Source organism: Ictalurus punctatus, chromosome 28, assembly GCF_001660625.3.
Source record: "Ictalurus punctatus breed USDA103 chromosome 28, Coco_2.0, whole genome shotgun sequence".
NCBI lineage: Eukaryota > Metazoa > Chordata > Actinopteri > Siluriformes > Ictaluridae > Ictalurus > Ictalurus punctatus.
Window position 1 is genome coordinate 5,242,788 of NC_030443.2, and position 24,475 is coordinate 5,267,262.

Genomic DNA, 24,475 nt, shown 5'->3' on the forward strand with positions numbered 1-24,475 from the left:
GAGGAAACCGGAGTACCCGGAGGAAACCCCCGCAGCACGGGGAGAACAAGCAAACTCCGCACACACAGGGCTACGGTGGTAATCGAACCCCCGACCCTGGAGGTGTGAGGTGAACATGTTAACCACTAAACCACCGTGCGCCCTTAAAAATATTAATCCAGCTTGTTCTGTCATCAGACTTTCCTGCGATGAAATGCTTCAAGCAGCAGCTTTATCTCTTATCTGTTAGAAAGTTCTGACAGCAGAGCCTCCTTTCAAAAATGTTAAATGTTAAACGTCTCGGTACAGAAAGTTTCGCTTTTTCTTCCCTAATAACGCGCTATATAAACAATACTACAGCAATGATAACGTATTAGTAAGAGCTCATTAACTACTCATTAACTACCGTCAGAGCTGCTGTTATAGAAAAAACCTTCGGACCCATCTGAATCGGGAATTTAACGGCGCTGTGGTATAACAATAATCATTTAAAAAAAAACAACATTATGAATGGAGGCTCATATAAAAAGATAAAATGACCTAGCAAACATTTAGAGGCTTCCAAGTGGTTTGGAGATCCAGCATGTTGTGCAATGCGGGGTGCCAATGAATATTCATTAAAGTATTATGGTAATATTTTTTTTTTTAACCACTTGTATGATACTTCTACAGTTTCTCGACAGACTTATGATGCTAATATCTTGATGGCAGATGGAGAAAGTTTTTAATGAGGTACCAGGATAAACTCTGCACTGCTGGGGATAAGTCTGAACTGGTGATACGTTATAAACTGAGATGTGTTCTTTCCTAACACAGATCATTAGCTGCAAGTACTGGTCCTGTCTATCATTTGGGAATAGTTACCATGATGCGTACTAGAAATAAATAAATAAATAAATGAACGTTCACAGCGCAACTGGATGGATTTAACAGTAAGTGATTTGGCGGTTTTGGCCAGTAGAGTCAACGTGCACATGTCATTTTCCCATGAACGTGGGGAGGTTGGTGTTTTTGTTGGTGTTAGAAATGTTTCTCTGTTGCTCTTAGTGGTTTCGTGTGGAAAGTGTGATGGTAGTGTGTGGGTTTCTTGTCTTCTGAGTTGAGTTTGTGGAAGAAAGTGGCTTCCTGGCTGTGTGGGAATCGTGTGGCACTCATTTCAGCTCCTCCCAGCCGTTGTTTCGTCCAGCTTCTTCTCTGGCCGGTCATGCTCTCCGCCATGAGGACAATTCTCCGAAGTCTGTTCACCGCACGGGAATGAAAGAGGTGAAGATGGTTTTAGTGGTGAAGGTTGAGCCTGAGACCATATTACACTAGTTGAGAATTGACTATAGGATTTTATTTCCTAGTTTTTAAATCTCGTAACGGTAGAGCTGTCCCAAGCTGTGTCTTGAGATCATCTAGCGCCAGCCTTCTCCACATTCCACATACGAAACATAAGATGGTTTTAACACTGCTCTTTTGTTTTCATGCACTAAAGATCTTGAACACATTTCCAGTAAACATTTGCCTGGCTCCATCTATTACTAATTACTAATTAAAAAAAAAAAAAACTGTTAAGAATGTTTGTTTTTTTAACTAGCTTGTTGTCATGAATTCCCCTCTCAGCATGCGGTGAGTGTTTCCCAGCGCAACGAATGGTTCTCTTGTTTGTTTGGTTTTGAGTTCATGTCATGTGCTTTTGTTTTTGCTATAGCCATGTGGCTTTATTTTGGCTCCAGTCCTGTTTCAGTCTTGTTACCCAAATGTGTGCACCTGTTCCGTGTTAAGGCCTTAATTAGTTTGTCCTTTTACATCTTGCTGTTTGTGTTTCATTTTTTTTGTCTCCACGTTTTCTCCTTTGATCCATGCTATGTACATTGATAACGATCTTCACGTTGTTGTAATGAAAACTATTCCATTTTTTTCCTACACACTTTCATGATATATTGTTATATTTCATATCGTTATTTTCTTCTTGCTGTCACTACAGTTTTCGTTTCTGTAAACGTCTTCTTCTTCTTATTATTATTATTATTATTGGAAGACAAAAGATGATGTTCAGTCTGCTCTGTTACTCTTACCGCTCTTACTCTTATCTCCAGTTGACTGGTGTATGCAATAATGGAAAAATCACTTTATTGCTAAACACCTCTCAGGCTTTGTCTGCTCTTAATTTACTCTTTCTATGACGTAATGACAACAAAGTGGCGACCCAGTGGTTTGATTTGCCACAAAGCTGAAAGAGCTACTATATTTATACTGTTCTTCTTTAATATCACAGACAGTTGTAGCTGCAGGAATGAAGCCAGCAGCCTGGAGGAACATATTTTGTTGTCGATTACTTTGTTTACAAGCTATGAGAGCAGTCTTTTATTTATTTATTTATTTATTTATTTATTTTTGTAATGCTGCAGGATATACGGACTCCTGCGGCAGCGTGGGTGTTTTGGGGGTTGGCATTTGATGGGTTCTATTTTAAAATCCTATTGAAAGAAATGCATCTGGAAGAAAGAAAGAAAACCCCCCCCCCCCAGAACACATCTGTAATGTAGTTAATGGCGACTTTTTTTCTTTCTTTTTTTTCCCAGAAGCCCACCTAAGCTCTTAGAAATAATGTGAAATGTGGTAGGATTATTTTTGCACCCTGTCTTAACTTAGAAGCAAACATTTCGACCAAAATGTCAAAATGCATTTGAGTACAACGTGAAAGTTGCCACAGTAGTGCAGCTTCAGACTTTTCCTACACTCAGCAAACATTTAAATGCAGCTCGCATCCCTTTCCTTGTCGTAGGCTGAGGACATCTGTAGGACTGCACGCATAATTTTGGCTTTTCAAATGGGGAAAACTTCACGGCTTTGTTTGCAGTGTTCAAGCTCTTTCGGTATTAAAGAGTTTTAAATAGCATTTCAGTCACGGGCTGATGTTAGGGACGCACAATTAACTGTTTTATTCATGATCACTATTTTATAGCATGAACATCCACTGCCTAGTGCCTCATAGTACACATTACTGGTTTAGTTTTTCATCTGTATTAGATCTAATTGTATTTATAATAGCTTTTAAAAGATGCACTCATTTACTGTGACTAAGGAGCATTAATATAGGTTTGTACTGTACTGTTTATGTGGAGTAAAAAGCCACTTTTCTTTCATTTGAAATGATGAAGTGCTGTAATACTACTTTGTTTGTTAACAAGTGGGATAAATAATTGCCTGGTTTTCTGTACAGCCACTTTGTGATTTTATAGCGCTATACAAAGAAGATAAAATTGAATTCAGTATTGTACAAAGCAGACGTAATTATATATATATATATATTTTGCCTTATTGTGCAGCCCTATATGGGGTCTAAAAATGGTTGTTAAATGCGTTAAGACTGAGGAATATAGTTTGTGTACAGAATGTCGCTGTTGCTTGTGTCTGGTGCACTTAATACAAAATGAGTTTGTAATACATGTTTAGTAAGTAATAAGTAATTAATGCTAAATAGATTTTTAAAAAATTTTCATTTGATTTTGTGTGCCTTGTGTACATACAGTACTAACAATTAAGCACTTTAACAGATGGAATAAATAAACACACACCTTTCATGATTCCACTGGCCGTCTACCGGTGTGAGTTATTTTACACAGCTGCCAATACTTAAATAGGCTCCCCCCCCCTCCCCCCCATTTAAGTCTCTACCACAGAAAGCAGCTTCATTCTTAGTCCCCTCCATGGCATAAAAGCACTTTCTTCACTCAGAAAGCACCAGTAACCTCAGGAGTTATGACTTATGCATGAAGGCAAAAAAAAAAAAATGAAAAGAAAATTAACATTTGAAATTTATTAATAAATTGCTGTGCCATTCTTTTTGATTTGGTGGCATTTTTTTTCCCCAAGACTGGATGAAGTGATGCTTGATGCTTTGGTCTTGAACGACTAATTAAGGAAAAGGACGAATTGGGTCGGAGATGTGGTTCTGATATTCAGTGATATTTTTGCATGCATAGCTGAGTGTGCTTGGCAGTTAGGGCTGGGATGCTAGTGCATTACTTATTAATGTGCATTGTTAGCATGGAGGAGTGAGTGCAACAGCTTCAATCTGTTTGATGTGGTTTTATGATTGAATCTAAAAGTGAAATTTCACACAAGGTGCCATTGTTGTAAATTGATTTCTAATAAACGAGGTGCAAGACGTGACTAGTCCTTCCGTCCGAAATCCTAAAACATTTTGTTCATTGGTTTGGTTTAAACACTTCTTAAGGCTTTGCACTAGATCTGGGTTGCAAGACTGTCAGTCCTGTGCCAACAAGGGATACATATGTTGTCTTTTCTCTATACCACCAGACAACCAGACATTGTCCTTATGGAAGACCCCTCCCAAAACGGAAAAAAAAAAAAATGCATAAATGAATGAAATCAGATGAAAATTTGGGAGGGAGATTTGACTTTTACACAGATGTTGCTTCCCTTTGGTCGATGCAATGCCCCCTACCACCTACTCCACCAGAAGCCATTAATAAAGGTGAGGGGGTCATTAATTTTTCATCAGGCTTGCTTTACAGCCTTCTGACACGACTCATTGGTGTGCAGATTATTCCAGTGATGCTCCTGACTCCCTGCATCGCACACACACACACACACACACACACACACTTTGTGTTCCACAGTAATACCAGAGCATTGTGTCTTTGTGAAGATGACAGATGATCTGGACAGATTTCATATGTTGAGACTCAGGTGGCTTAAGCTCACTTATAATAGCTCAGCAAACCCTCTGCCAGGGGTGTTAGACAGGCAGGAAGTGGGCAGCTGTGGCCAAAAACAAGCTTAGCGGACCAACTAAGATGGATTTGGATAAACAGGATTGGAAATTGGTGACCATTTTACATTCTCATGTGGTCCTTCTTAGCTCAAGTGAAGTATCAGAGACAACCGAACTATTTGAACACCAAAAGGATCACAGGTGACTTTCGAGTATGGAAATTGCCATAGTGCCAAGTATTTACTAAACAAATATTCACCATTTGTGGCATAGAAAATGAAAGTACACACATATACAGATTTTCATGATTTTACAATATGCTATGGTATGAATGGTAGAGTAGGATAGTTTGATCAATCAATAGCCAGAAGTTATACCAAAAATTTGGAAGCGAGAGTTTTGACCATAATTCCCACCTTCTGACTGGGAAAAACCATTCGCATCAACATCCAAATGGGAATTATGAGCAGGAATCCGCCATTATGAGCAGGAATCTGCCACATTAACAATGTTAACATTTGTGATTGAAGTATTTAATTAAAGCTGATATTCCAAGAAGCATGCAAATGTAGGAAAGGCTATATTTGCCCCAATAGTTATAGATTTCTCATATTTCTTGTATTGCTCTGAAGCAGTTCCCACAGTGATCAGTAATCTGAATGAATTCAATCTAGTAGACATTATAGTTGTATTATAATCACTCTGGCCATTGTCCTGGTTTCCTACTGGGTATCAATGTTCTACTTTAGACTGTCTGCCTTATCTGCTTTTCATAGTGTGTCATCTGAACTGCTATATTAAAAAAAAAAACTGAGTTGTTAACAGTGTACGTGATTACACGGCGATGTAGTGACCCCCGAGCATGCTGGGTAGCACTCGGACACGTCCATCCGGTACCATATGTGTATCCTTGTGTTCTCATGTGAATAGGATTGGGCCAGAAACTAAGTTGTTTGCGATTGGAAAAATGCGCCTGCTTAACGTAGTCTATTGTTATTGTCTTTTGGCGAAAATGGCAGATTCACAATACAGGGTGGGGCGTGGTGTAGAGTGGAAATCATTCAAGTACAATAGGTTCCCTAGGAACATGCATGCCTACGTGTGGTGCCAAGACAAAATTATTACATTTTGAACACATCATTGCATTTCTATGCTGAGTTAGAAGAGACTCAAGGACACTTCAAGTTAGAGACTAAATTAAATGTAAAATATTTGACACTGACTGTATGAATTGTGTACATGACAGGAAGTGAAAGAAGAATTTCTGGACCACTCTGGACTCTCTGGAATTTCTCTTTCTTACTCTGTCTCCGTTCTTCTTTCTTTCTTCGTTTTCTCAGGATTTTGACTATTTGGGATGCTCGGAGGTATGTGGTATCTCAAGGAGGCAGCTGTCACTTCCTCTATCTAAGCCTTTTAGGGGTTTTGCTTATGGAACCAGGCTATAATTTGTCCTTTCTCTCCTTCAAGCTCTTGCTTATTCTCTGAAGACATTATATAGGTCATCAGGTTGAACAGTATACAATGCTTGGACCCCTTTTGCACTTATACATGCAATGAATAGGCTTGCAGATCGAAGCCACTCACGGCACAAAGCTTTTTTTTTTTTTTTTTTTTACCAAGGTAGATTTATAGCCTTTGAGTTGGAGATCTGCAGACTCTCTCTCGCCACACAATTTCATTCCCTTCAGTAATGTGTGCTGAATAGGATATATGTGCCTGATTGGCTAATGGAAAACCTCCACTGTTAACATGTGATGGAGGGTGGGTGGTGTGCAGCGTGGTTCAGCCGTTTGCCCTGGGGATGGGGATTACTCAGAGCGAGAGAGGGAATTTGGAGGAAACAAAGTCTGACCTGATTCTTGTTGTCAGATCTTTTTTTTTTTTTTTTTTTTTTTTTGTATGGATGGAGACCTCGCATGAAGTGATGATGACTACGATGTGAGCATAATCAGGGCTTATAGTGGAATTTGGAAAGTGGTGGAACTGCAGGAGGTTGCAGTTTTTAAGTTAGATCTCACGCCAGTGATCAGTGAGTTGACTTGCATTAACATTACCGTAGAGCTATTCTGCGTAAATGATATTTTAGGCATGCTAATATTAACCAAATCAATTGGGACATATCGATTGGGATAACACGGAGGGAAAATTAGACGTTGCAATAGAATACTGTTTGTGTTTATTTGCCAGGGTTTCAATTAATAGCTAGCAGTTTTCACATGTCTAGAATTAAATCTGTTTTTACGGGATCAGATGACACTGTGGATTAGCTAGCTAGCTAACCTAATCACCAAGCCAATAAGTTAGTTACAGGGACAAAATGAAAGGTACAATCACATATTATTAGAAGTTTGGTTAGTTAACATGAACAGCTAACTCAGTAGCCCCATTAAAATAAACGTGATTTGAAGTGATTTTGAGCATTTCTTAGCATTTATGCTAAATGGGAGACGTCTGTTAAAGATGATGCATGATTAGCTTGTAGCTTTTCCCGTAAAACATGATTTTGCATTTCGGTGATGCAGTGACTGCGAATTTGTTTCCTGCTGTCCATCACGCTGCAGGAACAAACAGATAACTCACATTTGTACCCTTTTCAAGTTACTAATTGTGCCAGAATGCCGCTCCGGATCATTCCAGATTGTTCCGGATCATTCCAGCTTACTTGAACGTAATTAACATGGATGTCTGGTGGGTGTGAAAACAAAATGAACATAAGGAGCAGAAAAGGAACCTGCAGGCGTGAGTTCGGCAGACGGATGCATCCAAAACTTCAATTACAGAGCGCACCAGCAGAATGAATGCTTAAACAAGAAGGATAAGACCTAATATTTTCTAGAACATTTTTTGACAGCTCGCCTTGTGGGAAATCAGGTCACAATGGTCTCCACCAAGAGATGCCGCCTTCTAAAGCAGGCTTTCCAACTGGCATTCGCAAGCAATGGGTTCTTAATTGAAAAGCGGGATTAGGAATGCAGACAGTGGGCCGTTGCGGTGCCAGCGAGAGGACATCAGGACACCAAGGGAGTGAGTTTGTTTTTCTGCAGCTCATCTCCATCAGTTTTAATGAATCGTTTTCTGGCAGTGCATTTATGTCAGTAATATGTAACTTTTATGAGAATGGCTTCGGAGCCCATAGGGAGAAGCAGGGCAGTGGAGGGAGCTCATCCGTATGCTTGTATTTCCCATAGCAATTCTGGACGTTGTTGTAATCCGTAATCTCATTTTAAACTCACATTTGTGAGATGGATGAATGGACAGTAGCAGTACACACATAACAAAAAAAAAAGTGCTTATGCTGTTTTACCATGAACCTCAGGAGATATTAGCCTGCCATTGATAGAAATGAACCATATAGCTGTTAAAACTAAGGGGCGCTGTGCCATAATCTTGATATCATCAGATGCAGAATTAGATATTTTACCGAATGTTTGCTTCCCTCTTGATATCCAAGTAATAATATACTAACAATTATCTCTCTCATACAATACAATTAACTCTACTATCAGCACTACTATCCATAAATTCCTTATCCTACACAGGGTCATGGGTGAGCCTGGGGCCTATCCGAAAGAACTCCAGGAACAAAGCAGGGGACACCCTGGATGGGGTGCCAACCAATCTCAGGGCACAATTGCACACACTAAGGACAATTTAGAGATGTCAGTCATCCTATAACAAGCATGTCTTTGGACTGTGGGAGGAAACTGGACTACCCATGGGAAACCCCCAAAGGACAGGGAGAACATGCACACACGCAGGGCAGAAGCAAGATTCAAACCCCCAACCCCAGAGGTACGAGGCAACGTGCTAAACCCCTAAGCCACCAAGCCCCCTTATAAACACTACTATCTGTACAAGACATTCTTTTCACATTTGTGGTCTGTTGCTATTTTCATGAACTCAAGCAAAACCCTGGCGAGTGAAGGGAAAGGAATGTTCCTGTCTATGTGATGTCATGTGATGACAGACTACAATACCACCCTTTAAACCTCTGCTGTACCATCATTTGCCATCTGTTATATGAGAAGCTGTAAAAATGGAAAAAAAGGTTACTTCTCTTAATGATACTGTTCCATCATAGACTGTCTTTCAAGGGTCCTCTGCGACACAAGGCTAACCAGAGAGGTCCCTGCCCGATTTTGCACAGACAATCCAATCTGAGACCAATTTAGTCTGTACATTAGAGATGAACTGCTGCATTTGTCACACAGACTAAACTTGTTGGCCATGGGAATTTAGAGGCATTCCATTTGGCTTTATGTTGAAAGTTCTCAATCCCAAGTGCAGGTCCAGGTGCACTCCACGGTTTTTTTCCTCAGACCTGAGGTCATTTGAACTGAGAGTTTGGTACATTTGGTCGAATCTGAACGAAACGAGTCTCACGCTTGCTCACCTGAAAATGGTGGTCTGGGGTTCACTTCAGGTGAACTTAACTTGTCATGTGATTACAGCAATGAGTTCACTAGGCATGTCTCTGGCCATTCTACTCAATTCCTCATTTTGCCTGTCTAAAAATCGTTTTCAAGTCATTTTGTCAAATGCTATGCAGCCAACATGGGGGCACCTGGCTTAGTGGTTAGAACGTTTGCCTCACGCCTCCAGGGTTGGAGTTTGATTTCCGCACCATCTCCCCAAGCTCCGGGGGTTTTCGCCGGGTACTTCGGTTTCTTCCCCCAGTCCAAAGACATGCGTTGTAGACTGATTGGCGTTTACAAATTGTCCGTAGTGTCTGAATGTGTGTGTGATTGTGCCCTGCAATGGTTTGGCACCCCGTCCAGGGTCCCCTGGGATAGGCTCCAGGCTCCCCTGTGACCCTATGGATAAGCGGTACAGAAAATGGATGGATGCACCCAACACTTGACTGATTGACCCAAATGAACATCACTAGGGAAAGCAGTAGATGTTCCTCAAACAAGTCCAGAACTGATCCCACCCTGGGATCTCAAGGCTAGGCGAAAACACTCTTGCGAACACAGACATCAGCCAAAGTGCAGACTGGCATTGAGAACCACTGCTACATAGAGGTGTAATAGAGGTGGTGATGGAGACTCGTACAAGAACACACTCTGTGACCCTGATTTACGAAAGATTTGTGGGAAAACCTAAAAAAAAAAAGCAAACTGGTATACAAAGGTTTGCATCTTTCACATAAGCAGATGTTTGACAAAAGCGATAGGTACAGGGTGGAGTCAATGCAAAATTGATTCATTTAGCACCCACAATGTGTGATTTACCACAGCCTGAGAGTCACTTAGCTGTAAATTATAATGACCACTACTAGGGAACAATGTTCACGAGAAAAAAAGAGAAAGCATCTTGAAATTAGGACCTGCACAATAAAGGTAAAGTTGGTTTTATATTTGATATTCGCTGCACGTTTGCATCTTCAACAACAACAGCGTTCAAAGAGAGCTGGTGACTACCTTATGAACGGAGCACACACACGTTATTTTGCATTCATGGCAGCATCTCTCTGTCTTTAATCAGCGTAATGCTTAATGATTAAATTACGCATGTGTGTGAAGTTTCATCCGTGAACATAGGCTTTCGGGACACCTCCTTGTGTTGTGTCAAAACTCAGATACTGTTTCCTCCCCCTAATTAGCATACAATGTCATTTACAAGATTTTTATTCGTAAACCACTTGAACCACAAAAGTACACTAATATTTTTATTCGTTGCTATTTTCACTATTGAAATTTTGCCAAATTATGGACATTTATGGAAATGTATTATACATCTAGAGTTGCAATCAAAATGATTCAACACCCATTACAAAATCAGGATTATTGTCAAATGTACAGACTTTCAGCTGTTTGCAATGAACAAATCAAATAAAAGCAATTGAAACAGTTAAGCACAAGGAATGCTTCAAGTGGTTTCCCCAAATTCAACTGAAAATGCAACTTATAATGACTTCTCCAGTTTCAAAATTATTCAACGCCTTCATGGCAAGCATCTTTAGTACTTAGTAGAGCACCCATTTGTTGTTATGACCTGCTGCAAACTAGATGCATAGCTTCTAGAAGCGTTCCTGAGGAATCTTAACCCATTCCTCATGAGCAATGGCCTCCAGTTCAGTAATATTCTTGGGTTTGTGTGCTGCAACTGCCTTCTTCAAATCCCATAGATTTTCTATGGGGTCAGGTGACTGTGGTGAAGAATCTTCCAGGACTACTTCTGCAACCAAGCCTTGGTGGAATTTGAGGTATGCTTGGGATCATTGTCCTGTTCGAAGGTCCAATGACGCCCAAGCTTCAGCTTCCTCACAGATGTCATGTAGTTTTCTCCTAGGATTTCCTGATACTTCAATGGATCCATCTCGCCTTCCACACGCTGCAGGTTTCCAGTGCCAGAGGATGCAAAGCAGCCCCAGAGCATCACAAAGCCACCACCATGCTTGACTGTGGACAGAGTGTTCTTTCTTCATTCTTCTTCCTCCAGACATATCGCTGATCCATCGTGCTGAAAAGTCCTAGGTTTGTTTCATTGCTCCGCAGAATAGAATCCCGAAACTTTTTTGCCTTATTTATATGATTTTGAGCCGACATTTCTTGTGCTTTTGGGTCAGTAGAGGTGAACGTCTTGGAGTTCTGGCATGGAAATGTTTATTACGCACCTTACTGTTCTCACTGAAACCTCAGTGCCTGTTGCCACAAAGTTTTGCTGCAGGTATTTTGCAGTCACTTGAGGGTTTTTCCACAACCTGCCTTCTCAGAAATTTGGTTGCAGCCATTGATAGCTTCCTTTTTCTGCCCCGTCCAGGTATTTCATACATTTTCTACCCCTAGCCAGTTCAGGTATTTCATGTGTTCCAGCTCAAGCACACCTGGTGCAACTAATGAAGCCCTCGATTAATTGCATCATGTGTGCTTGAGACAACACCTGTTTTGCATATTTGTGCTGTTGTAAGGGATTCTATTCAGGGGGTTGTAATTTTGAAACTGGAGAAGTCATTATAAGTTGCATTTTCAGTTGAATTTGGGGAAACCGCTTGAAGCATTCGTTGTGTTGAACTATTTCAATTGCTTTTGTTTGATTTGTTCGTTGCAAACAGCTGAAAGTCTGTAAATTTTCAATGGGGGTTGAATTATTTTGATTGCAACTGTATGGTATAAGTTGTCATTAGATCATTATTAGGAGCATTCGAATATTTAACCATTTGAATGAAATATATGGCATTAAAAATTCCCAAATATTTCATTTTTCACATGCAGATTGCTGAAATGATGAAATAAACTGACAGGGCTGTTCTGCATGGAGAAGCCGCATATAAATCTGAAATGCACAGCAACGGATTTGTATGATCTATAAGCTAGTGGGAGGAAAGCTGCCGCTGTATCAGCAATATTTTTCTCAAAAATAATAAATAGCTTAGGTTTGGTGTTACTTGTCTGCAGAGTGCACTTGCAGAGTTACAGCAGGTTACGACAACGCCCACGGAGTATCAGCTTCCCATTGATTTTCCTCTGCCATGGTGACATTCAAGACCCTGTTAGCAGCACAAGCTTCCAGGGAGGAAAAAAACAACAACCCAACAACTTACGAAAAATAACAAGAAAAAAAAAAAGACTGAAAGATGGAGAGCGTTTGTGGATTACTGACACTGAAAAAGTCCTGGAGGTAAAAGAACGGTCAGGACTAGAACGAAAAGACGATGACAAGAAGCGAGAGAATGGCAGATGCAGTGGAAGAGAATGATTGAAGGAAAGAAGGAGCAGAGAGGGAATGCTGAGTTGCTTCTTTGGCTGCAGCCGCTGTCCATTCATTAAGCAGCTTGTCAGCTCATCTCGCACTGTGGATAGTTTATGTATTGATTGAACTGCAAGCCCAGAACCATTTTTTCCCCCCTTTAGCGCAACTTAGAATGATGCATAGCGCTTCTACCATAAACTATGGTAGTTTACACAGACACAGACAGGTAGAAGTAAAAATTCCCAGTAATGCCTCTTTAATTTTTTTGTGAGTGCTGGCCTGAGTTCAGGAAAGAACGTGACAATTGGAGTCATTTTTAGTTCTACGCTTTTGAGTTCTTAAATCTGATTGGTCAGAAGGCTGCAAAGAGGTTGGCGAGGGAATGGCTGTGTTTAAAGCTACTATGATGTACTGTAAGTGATAACAGGAATCTAATATAACCAACTTCTTTAAAAAAGTAGAACACAACCATGTTGTTGATTATTTTCCTATAACAGTGCTTCCCCATTATGTTTGATTCCATAAATAACTGCATAATCATTTGCTCGGTATTCCAGTAGCACCTCTCTCACACAGCATTTTATAGCATTCAATATAAATCATACGATTAGCAATACGCAATACAGCAATAAGTAATCCCAGTTTTCCCACCAGTGACGGGAAGATCGGATCATTTTACTGATCTTTGAATCTCGTTCAGCAAAATGAACGAATCTGTATTCAGGTCATTTGGTTCATTTGAACGGAATTAAATTTATTTTCATTAGCCAAATTCCCCCAACACGTCTGCTTACACAAACTTTAATCATATACCGAATATGGAAAAAATGCAGTCAAGGACAAATTGTGGGAAACAGAAATTATTAATTCACCACTCAACTGGGTCTTTCATTGTTTTGTCACGTGACAGCTGCATAATCTGAGGTTTTGAAAAGTCAAAAGAATGAACTAACTCTTTATTACCAGATTCTGTGTTCTGGAAAAGAACCATCATGGCAGAAATTCACAAATGTATAAATTTTATATATATATATATAAGAATAAAGAAATATAAATAAGTAAATAAAAAATTAATAATAAAAAAAAGATCAAATTTGAGACCAGAAATGCATCGTGTAACTGTAAGAGTAAAAATAAAACCATACTACCCGCTTGTTTGTAAGGAAGGTTGGGAATTCTGAACAAATTTCTGCATCCAATACAAAATATATGCGGCTGTCATGTCGCGTGACAAATGAACAAAAGACTCGGACCGGAGAAGGGACTTGGGTGCTGAACTAATCATTTCTGTTTCCTGTACAAAGCCTATGCATCTGTCACGTTACAAAAGATTGAGCGACTCGGACCAGAAGACTCGGGAGGTGAATGAATAATTTCTGTTTCCTGTACAGAGCCTATGTGGTTTACAAACGAACGAAAGGATTTTGCGCGTGCGCGGCCAACACAAAATGAACGAATCACTCTCTGAGACAACTCCTTATTCCCGAGTCATATACAAGATTCGATCAAAATGAACGAATCGTTCATGAACGACACATCGCTATTTCCTATATGAAGCATCAGAGGCATCATTAAGACAAGTTCTGGACATGTCAGTCAATATAGCACGTCTTCACGGCAGAACATCTGATTACATGCCAGTCTATGTATTGGCACACTGTCAGCCCCAATACTGATATTCAGCTCAATCGATTCTGACTGCAAGCTAAGATTTACAGTGTAGCATTTAGCAGTGTATCATAATGCTTGTGAAATAAGGCAGTCATTTTCTTTCTCAAATATTACAATACAGTACAAGGGTGCAGCATAGAAAGAGGAGAACGTTGCTGCTTTTTGATGTTTCACTGAATTCACTTCCTAATGAGCTATGCTAGTCAAAGAAACTGTACTATACTATACTCACTGTGCTATATTTGTGTATGTGATAATAAAGGCTCTTCTTCTTTTCTTCTTCTTCTTCTTCTACAAATAGTGATTAGCAGTGAAAGCAAAGGCTGCTAGTAAGCCAGAGACAAACTTACTAGCTAGCTAACCTTGCTATATCAAGCTAGTTAAAAACCACTTTCCCTTTCATTTAACAATCACTATGTAGTCATTTTAATGTTTAATACCATTTTATTACACATACATTTTTGTGTTTCGCTTTCCATATAGTCAGAAAGTTGAAAAACGAAACGAAACGAAACAATAGTGTCTGAACATGCCGCCCATTTTTCTTTTTCCAGTAGTGTGATCTGTACACTTTTCACAACTTTCTCTCTGTTTCTCATCATACAGCAGTTAGTAAGAGTGTATTTATGGGGTTTTTTTCTGTTCTGGGTTCCAGTTTTATGTATCGTTTGTTTTATTTTAATATTCCAATAAAATTCCAATAAAATGTAAAAAATATATAATTATTAAAATATAATAAATAGATTAAATATATATATATGTGTATTTTTATAAAGTCATGAAATTCCATGCTTAGAAATCAAACAAGATGATTTGTTTGTTTTAAAGCAGTGTGTAATGAGAGTAAATTCTAGCAAAACCGTGTGTATGTAATCATTTAAACACGATTCTTCTTATCCCGTAGCGATTTGCCAAGAGTAAACACATTTTATTTATTAAAGAATGACACCTCATACTTTTTTATCAGTTTAAAGTTACTTTAAATGTTGTGAAACACCCACGGAACAGGTTAGTTCCTGTTATCACTTATGTTATAGCAGCTATAAACAGTCGTTCCCTCACCAGCCTCAATGTTAATGAGGCCATAGTACTGAGAAACAGTAAAAATAGAAAACAGCCTTACTGTGGAATATTACAAAAGCCTGACATCGGAGCCTCCTTTCAAACTTTACAGAAAGCTTCATCATAGAAACAAACATTTTTCCTTGTTTAATTACAATACAGCTGTTTTTCCCCCCTAAATCGGTTCGTATTAGGTGGTGCGTGTGCCATAAATGTCCTGTGAATAAATTGTTACTATAGATCCAATAACTTATCAAAACGAATAAGCGCATTAATATAAACCTGTGATTTGCCTTTCAGACAAATCTACTGTCAGACAAGTCTCATGCATAGTATTATTTTACAAAACGCTTGATGGCTCACGAAAGTCCACATTACATTGGTTTAGATGAGCTCTTACTGAAGTCAGGAAACTTTTTCAAATCTCTGTTAGTGGGTTGGCATTGCAATCATTAAACATTTAAAACCCTGTCTCTGATGCTTACGCTTTACATAGCAGAACCACTGAGAGTTAATCGACTTGCTCAAGTGCTCTTTAACACTCCTAGGCTTTAAACGGAGAACTTTCTGGTCCACTGTGCAACACGCGTCAATTTTCACTGCATTAAATTCGGATCGGTGGACTGGAATAAATGATGTGTGGACTCAAATGCAACTTCACATCCAATGTTGACGAGCACCGGCACATTAGGGAGTGTTATTAGCTTCTATGATCTCACAAGGTCATGCACACTTGGCCCGAGTTTCTGTTAATCCTGCTGGTTTATGTTGCTGTATAATAAGTACAACTTGTAATTTGCCCTGCTGCATGCACTTGTTGTTACACAGATGTCACGTCCCTCACAATTGTAGCTCCAGGCCATAACTGAGGCTTTTTCACTTATTAAAAGTCACATTTTAAGAAAGAAATTCACTTGATGAAAAAGGCATTGTGTAGCGTTTTTTTCTTCTTCTTGCTCTTGCATTATTTTTAATGAATGATGTGACTACTGAGAGAAAGCTCAAGGCTAGTTGAGATTCGGGAGATGCTGAGCGTCTTTTTCCTCTAGAGCAAGTCATTATTTTCACAATTTGCCTGATGCAACTTCGGCTCAGAGGACAGCAATTCAGTCCATAATGGTGTCCTAAATTGATAATCCAACTTCTTAGATGCACAGACCCATGTAGTGACGGACTCACCTTTAAAGCACACAAAACCAATTTCCTCTGCAGGGGAAGATGTTAATAGGTTCAGTTTTATTGTGCATTTATATATATATATATATATATATATATATATATATATATATATATATATATATATATATATATACTCATCAGGCATTATAGGAGAAGACTCAGGGCTATTATCTTGGCAAAGTATTGCCAGAATTGACTAGTATCGACTAAAATGGTGCCAATAATTGTTGCACACCTATATTTAACAAAGATTTTTTTTTTTAAATAAACCTCTGTTTTGTTTGCAATTCTTTGATATCTATGAGAGCAGAGTATTTTTGTGAATTTTTTTTTTTAACAAAAGGTTAAATAATAATGACAATTTTTCAGTCTTTTTTGCTCATATTTACCAAGGGTGCCAATATTACTAGAGGGCACTGTGCATATATGGTTTTATGCATACAGTATGTGTATATGTGTAGTGGTTTAGGAAATCTCATGGTATCTCACGGTGACTGAATTCTGACAAAAAAAGAAGCAAAAAACCACAAACCCTGACAATCCCCAACACAATCTAAATATATTTAGCAAAAAAACAACGTTGGGACACGCCCTGTGTCCAGTGGCTCTGGTTGGAAGCAAGAGGGAGGCTGAAACACAAGCTGGAACAAATTGAAACAAAGAAAAACTTAGTCATAAGTCAAACACAAACACACTCCACATTCCTTAGAATGGCAAGACTTTGCGGGTTAACACAAGAATTTACCCTGTCTGCTCATCTCCTCATTAACTTGTGTGTCTGTCCATCTACTTATATACATTTGTGTCTGTCCATGTACTCATCAGACTGTCCATCAACTCATCTACTAGTCTTTCTGTGCTTCTACCTGTCTGTCTGTCCATCTACTCATCTACTTGTGTGTCTGTCCATGAACTCTTCTGTCGGTCCATCTACTCATCTACTTGTGTGTCTGTCCATCTACTCATCTACGTGTGTGTCTGTCCATCTACTCATCTACTTGTGTGTCTGTCCATGAACTCTTCTGTCGGTCCATCTACTCATCTACGTGTGTGTCTGTCCATCTACTCATCTACGTGTGTGTCTGTCCATCTACTCATCTACTTGTGTGTCTGTCCATTAACTCTTCTATCTGTCCATCTACTCATCTACCTGCCTGTCTGTCCATCTACTCGTCTGTCTTTCCATCATCTCATTGTCTTTCAATCTATCCACTCATCTGTCTTTCAATCTACCCGTCTGTCTGTCCACCTGCCAACACAAATATTCTGCTTTAATGCCGTTGAGGATCGTTTACCTGGAGTTTTATCCCGAAGACTATAATTTACGCGCTACACTTTATGCATAAAAAACTCCAAACACCGTCGTTCCCTCTTTTTATTTCTCTTGATCTCTCTCTCGCCCGGCGTGTGCTGCACTCTCTTTGAAAAAGCATGGGAGCGCTGCATTTATAATCTCTCTCATTACACGCCACTTATGTGTACACACACAGTTTATTAATGTCCCACACAGGTGCTGGTTTTTTTCCTCGCGCTGTGTGATCTGTCATTTGTTTTCCCTCCACCACATGAATGAATCCTGTGCCATTTTTCATTCGCCCCGTTGCGAGCGTGCAATTTCACTCGGAATACATTTCAATGCATTTATAGTCGTTTTGCTTGTAACCTCTCACAAATGGTTTGGACGAAAAAGCAATAGAGAACACGAATCTGACACAAATAATCCTCGGTCCCATTTATGCAAGAGTCTTGCTCAGGTTGAGTCTTGATGTCATTATTAGCATGCATAGAAATTCCCCCATTCCCCCAAACCTTTCAGTTTTATGTATCATACAGCTCACATCCAGAGTGCATAAAGGAGGGATTGGAAATGAAAAAAAGTCCGAGAGTTCGTTTGTGTAGTCTTTTTTTCATCCTTATCTGCATGCTAGAGCGTCACAGAGTATCTCCATCCATTCAGTAGCATGTGAAACCTTTTTTATTTTGGTCATCATTGAGTTCTAACAGGAAGTAGACGTCTGTCCACAGGCTGGTTATCTTGATTATCCCACACTCACAATGCCCGTCTTAGTATCTCTCTATGAAACACAAAAGCCTGTCCTAAGGTTTACATACTGCAGTCTGCGTGGGTTTTTTTTTTCTTTCTTTCTGTTTTTACGATTACTCTCTATGGCATACGTTCATGTAACCTTTCCAGCTTCTTATTTTATTCATTTATATATGTATTTATTTTCCTTTGAAAGATCTTCCCGATGTGAGAAAATACGGAATTTGTTTCGATTGTAATTCTTGTAAGGATCCGTGGCTTGGACTAGGGGGACCGCTGGGGGTGGTGAGGGTTAATCTAGGGTCAGGTTTTTTTTTTGTTTTGTTATGTTTCATGTGAAGAATCTGGGCAATCTGTATTTGACCTCCTTTCTATAAAACCAATAAAAAACAATTGCTCACACACACGCACAAAAAAAAAAAAAAAAAAAAAAAAAAAAAAAACACGAAGGCCTTTCATAGTACAGAACATTTCCCTCAGGTTTATAAAAAATATGCCTTTATTATCAAGATCTTTCCAAGCTTTATACTAACACAGCTGAAAATGGCTTGTTTCATTGTTTTATTTTTATGACAATTAACGAAATGAATGACAAAGCTTCTGTTATGTAATTCTTGAAAAGTGCCAGGCATTAACAACGTCACAGTAGTAGCTAATTAGTAAATAAAATATTAGATCTAATCTAAATTACAGAAACAAATAGACTGTAGCACCATCATTTTAGAAAAAAAATAAATAAAATAAAATCCTAGCTTGAAACATGCCGCCAGTTTTGTGCTATTACTTTTAGTTTTCCTTTATTAATGCAGTTTTGGCATATTGTATATCATTTTATTATTTCATTATGCCAGTGTTTATGGTGTAGTAAGAATTATGCTTGTAGGCTCAGCATATTACAATACCAGTAACACTGACTTCCAGCTCATTTGCATTGGAGCGTGGACAATATAATAACTTATACCACAGCACCGTTGAATTATTGAATCTGACTAGTCAGCAGTCAGAAGCTGCAAGGTATGTATTCTAATACGCCATTGTTTCTGTAGTAACAGCTCATTCACAGGGACTCACAATCGAATAGTAAACACATTAAGAAACGAAATGTTCAAGTCTGTGAAAGTCTAGGCGAAATCTATTTATCGTTGATGGAAGGAGTCTCCAGTGTCAGCACTTTGCAACAGTTCCTTCGAGTTTTCCACCAAGTCTAAGAACAAAGGTCATGTGCGCTTTGTAGTTTCATACAGATTCATGAAGTGTACTGGAATTAGGATTAAGTGTAAAATCGCATTTTTAAAGCTGTGCAACGTGTGAAATTGAATGACGTAAAAGCACTATGATTTGAATTTTACTACTCAAAAGTACTATTACGTTCAATAAACCTCGATACTGTTAAGAGAATAGTTTTGCACGTCTTCTTGGCAAGTGCATTAGAAGTGGGACTTTGGCTGTGTTTGAAAATAAGTCAAAAGTAGCTGAGTTAAAGGCACTTAATATAAAATGTCAGGCAGGTCTTCAAAACTGAACCAGGCTTGTTATGTAACTTTTATGAAAGTATGGAGCGACGGATGAAGTGTGTTCTGTCAGTGTGAAAGTGTTGAGTGGAGGAAAATGCTTTTATAGCTGTGTTTCTACTGAAATATGCCAGGATCAGAGTATCGGAGTACGCTGTTGACCATTTGAGGCCCCCCCCCCCTTTTTTTATTTGATCTCTATATCTCGTTCTATCCTGATTTAATAGCATCGTGAGAGCAAGGACTCAAATTTGGATTTCATATTGCACACAAGTGCAAATTATTATAGTCTAACATTCAATTGCGTATTCTTCATAAGCAATGTTGTTGTTTTTTTAGGTCATCTGTTCATTCTACAGTGTTTAGGGACATCAGATTCATACACGCTCGATCCTGTTTCTACTCCTTTTTGAAGAACGACCAAAAATAGCTTACTTCCACGCCACTAATAACTCTACCTCCCGCGGTCATAGTCTCCTAAGAATCTTGCGTAACTCACGTGGAGTGTGTGTGTGTGTGTGAGTGTGTGTGTGCAGCTTCATCATGAACTAACTGATCTATCAGCTCGAGAACTGTGCTCCCCACCTGTGGTTATATAAATATACAGAGCAGCAAACATGGAAAACATGGGGAGCGTGCTATTTTCTGTTTTAACCTGTATTGTCCTGGATATGTATTCCTTTGATTTGAGATACAGAACCTGAGTCAGAGATTGTTTCTGAATTATGCTTGATTCCTTCTTTATCAGTACTGAACAACAGGACAAATTAAAGGCAAAAACATTCATTCATTTATAAATGTCTACTCAAGGTAAAATGTAAAGAATTTAGGAATGCTCCAACTTGCCGATAACATGCTGGTAAGTGGATTTTAGCTACTCTAAATTTCCCCTAGCTCTCCCACTGGGCAAGTAAAATTTCCAGCATGCTGCCCAATGTCATGTTTTGGTTGCCTGGAAACTGACTAGACTAACAAGTGATAGCTAACTTAACCCTTTCTAGCAGTACACTGGCATTCCATCCTGCTGGCGGAATGGAAATTGTCTCATTGGGCATAAGTTATTTGCCTCAAGTCTGTTATAAGTACAGTCAGGACACACAGGGTTTCTGTGTGTAGAGTTTCATGACTTTGGTGAGCAGGGTGATGGGAAATGGGGGGGGTTGTGAACTCCCTGCTGGGCAAACAATTCACACCTCTCTATAATAACATTGGTACGGAGATAAAACTGACAGCACAGCTAAAGCTTTTTTTGATAGTAAAACATTGTATACAACTGCCACGCTAAAATTATAAAATTTGAATCTAGTAAGCTAGGTAAAAAAAAAATTAAATACTAATGAAAAACTGCAAATTCTTAAAATCCAGAGTGTCTACTTTCATATGAGCCATTAAACACTACTGTGCAGTGTGACATCACAAGTAAATTCATTGCTGGGCACGAGCACCCCCAAAACAGGCACTTTTACCCTCTGGTAGCGTACTGTATGGTGAGCTATTTAGCTAGTTAAGTCCATTAATACAGACGAAGGGAAAAGAACGAGTTTAAGATTATTATCTTCTTCTAAGTTTCTAATTTAGCACATTGCGTTTGCGAGCTTGGTGAAAAGTCATCAAGTCTATGGTCCATATTTTGGCTATGAGGTGTTCTGCCTTCGCATCTCACATAAAATATATTATTCGAGGCTTGCTAGCTTCCTAATTTTCTCAACGCAGCATAAGAAGAGTTATATGATGGTTTTGAACATTACTCTACTCCTGTTTACAGCATCAAAAAAAAAACAACAAAAAAAAACAAGAGGAATTCTGATAATGAGGAATTTACCATAGATGTTCCACTTTCAATTATCTCCAATAGGACACCTTGACTTGCATGCTACCCCATGCGTAGAGTTGATATTTTTAATTTGAAGTTTCCCAGATGACTAAGTCTCATCTAGCCTGGAAGTTCAGTAAGAATCAGAAGCAAATGGCTTTTTTTGGCATCAACTCAAATATCACGCTACGGGAAGCCCTGGGTCCTTCATGCAGGAGCCCTGTGGTGCTCAGATGGCTGTGTTTTGATCTCTGAAGAAGGGAAAATGAGGGACTGGTCACACAACAGATTTTTTTTGCATAGTGGAAGTAACTCAAAGCTTTCTAGTATGGCGCTTTTGGCAGGTTTGCCTATCTCACGCTGATTATCACACGAGCGGCTTCTAGTGCCTTCAATCTCCTGTTGCCATACACCCACACTCTCATGAGACCGGTTGCGGTTTAAACTAAAACGACATCGGTCAGGCAGAACAGAGAATGCTAACTCAATGGTATGAGAAACAAAAGAAAGAGAAAATCAGACAGACGTGAAAAGGAGCAACATTCCAAGAGAATCGGAAGTTCACCCCAAGTTCTTCATATCAGCTTCTACTGAGAAAATACGGCCAGGTAATAGATTCTTGTCGTGTTTTGATTAACTTTATACCACTGTATACGTTTAAAAAGATTAAAAGAAGCTGGGAGCGTTCCTGCCAGGCTCTTTAGCATGAGAAAACAATGAACAGAAAGAGCCCGTTTAATGTTACCTAAACCAGACTCTGAATGGGAGGACTCTCCCTAACTGGGAATGTTATAAGAGACTCCTTATCCCTATAAAGGAATTTCAGTCCTGCCCAACATAAACATGGGAACCCAAATCTTGAATTTGCGTTCTTAGTGCCGGCAGCCATCACAGACATCAGGATGAGGCAATTATCAAGTCACAGAATCTGTCAGGCGAATTGAAAAATGGCTTGGCTAATATCGGACATCAGTTTTCTACTGATGAGTCACTTACTGCTGTCGTAATTGCAGCAACATTTGGGTTTAATGGTAATTATAGCTTTAGGATTACAAACTCTCTCTCTCTCTCTTTCTCTCTCTCTCTCTCTCTCTCTCTCTCTCTAGAATGGCTTAGATTGCTATATCATCTAAAGCCGAACACTGACATTTCTTTGGCTTTACCATGGTGTTATGATATTCCTAATCACAATACCATCCAATTTTTACCGTCCGTTGACATATCACTTGTATTAAAGCAGGGGTTGTCAACTGATGGGACCGTTGAATGGAATTCAACAGATTTTCCTTTTTATTTCCTTTTTCCTTTATTTCTTTTAGCAGAAGTCCGTGCCTGTAATGAAACGTGGCAATATGAATCGCCACTACGAAACTAACCTAAACCAGTTCACATTGTCATTGTACTGTATGTATATGTATAGCCATGACCTAATCACTAATGATTAAGCATTAAGTAACCGATAAGGCCACTCAATCATTTCATTGGTCCCGTATCCAAACCTTTATAAGCAAGAAATTTTACGTATCTGGAACTACAAAAGAGGAAAACCTATGCTAGTTCAGCCCCTATAATAAAATGGGGAGGGAAATGTCAGTCAAATGATCTTTTTTCACACTTACATGATCAAACATTTTTCTTACACGTGAAACTAGAGTGGGAAAATAGTACAAGTCCAATACTCGTTACTGGTATTGGGACCAGTACCAGCTTGGAACGCTATCAGATATGAAATATTGTCCGATCCAAACCTCCTTGATACATTATATCTTGTTTGATGTAGTACAGATCTTGCATTGTATATTTATTTATTTATTTATTTTGCATGGGATGTTTTGTATAACTTGGGAACAGAAGTTTGTAGAAACTCAGCTAGGTTACTAAAATGATTCCGGTGTCATGGATTCCCCTCTTCGCTTCACAATTTGTGTGCTCAAGTCTGTGTTGGTTGCTGTTTTGGTCCGCCTGTTATTTGACCCATGCTATGGACTTTGATGATGATTTGTGGAAAGCCCCAGATAAACGCTTGCGTCCTGCCTCAACTCGCTGCACATTAGAAGAAGAAGAAGCCTTTATTTGTCACATATACATTACAGCACAGAGAAATTCTTCTCTTCACATATCCCATCTTGTTAGGAAGTCGGGGTCGGAGCACAGGGTCAGCCAATGATACGGCACCCCTGGAGTACATAGAGTTAAAGGCCTTGCTCAAGGGCCCAGCAATGGCAGCTTGGTGGTGCTGGCACTTGAACCCTAACCTCCTGGTCACTAATCCATAGTCTTAACTGTTGAGCCGCCACCACCACCACATTACAGCTGGTGTCGGATCAGTATCAGGTACTGTACTCAGAGCTCTGATATTTGGACCGTATTGAAAATGGGAAAAGTGGCATTGGTCATTTTCTGCATAGAACTATTACAAGTTTTTTCAGACAGCCCATTATGCGCAGGACAAACTGCTCTAGTACTTCTATTCATGAGAAAATTTATATATACAGTACATAGCAAAATTACGGGGGTGGATGGATAAACACTGTGTTTTATTCATATAATAGCACTTTATCACCAAACCACAGAAAAAAGAAATTAAATTAAAACAACCACCTTTAAGAGGATCTTGTTTAGTGACTGTGTTTTAAAGAAAAGAAATGTACTCTGTTCATTAACACTGATTTGGCAGAGAAAACACAGCAGGATGAAAGTCCAGGATGAAAAAAAAAGTGTGTGTGTATATATATATATATGTACTGGCTCACTGCCACTTGTGCAGTGTTAATCCAGTTTTATTAAGCCCT

The 24,475-nt window shown here is 39.2% G+C and overlaps 1 protein-coding gene across 2 annotated transcripts in view; it reads left to right on the top strand.

Annotated features, from left to right (window-relative positions):
* LOC108260420 (LHFPL tetraspan subfamily member 7 protein) overlaps positions 1 to 24,475 on the top strand; it is a 132,709-nt gene that overhangs the window by 2,945 nt on the left and 105,289 nt on the right. The gene's annotated exons all lie outside the window — the stretch shown is intronic.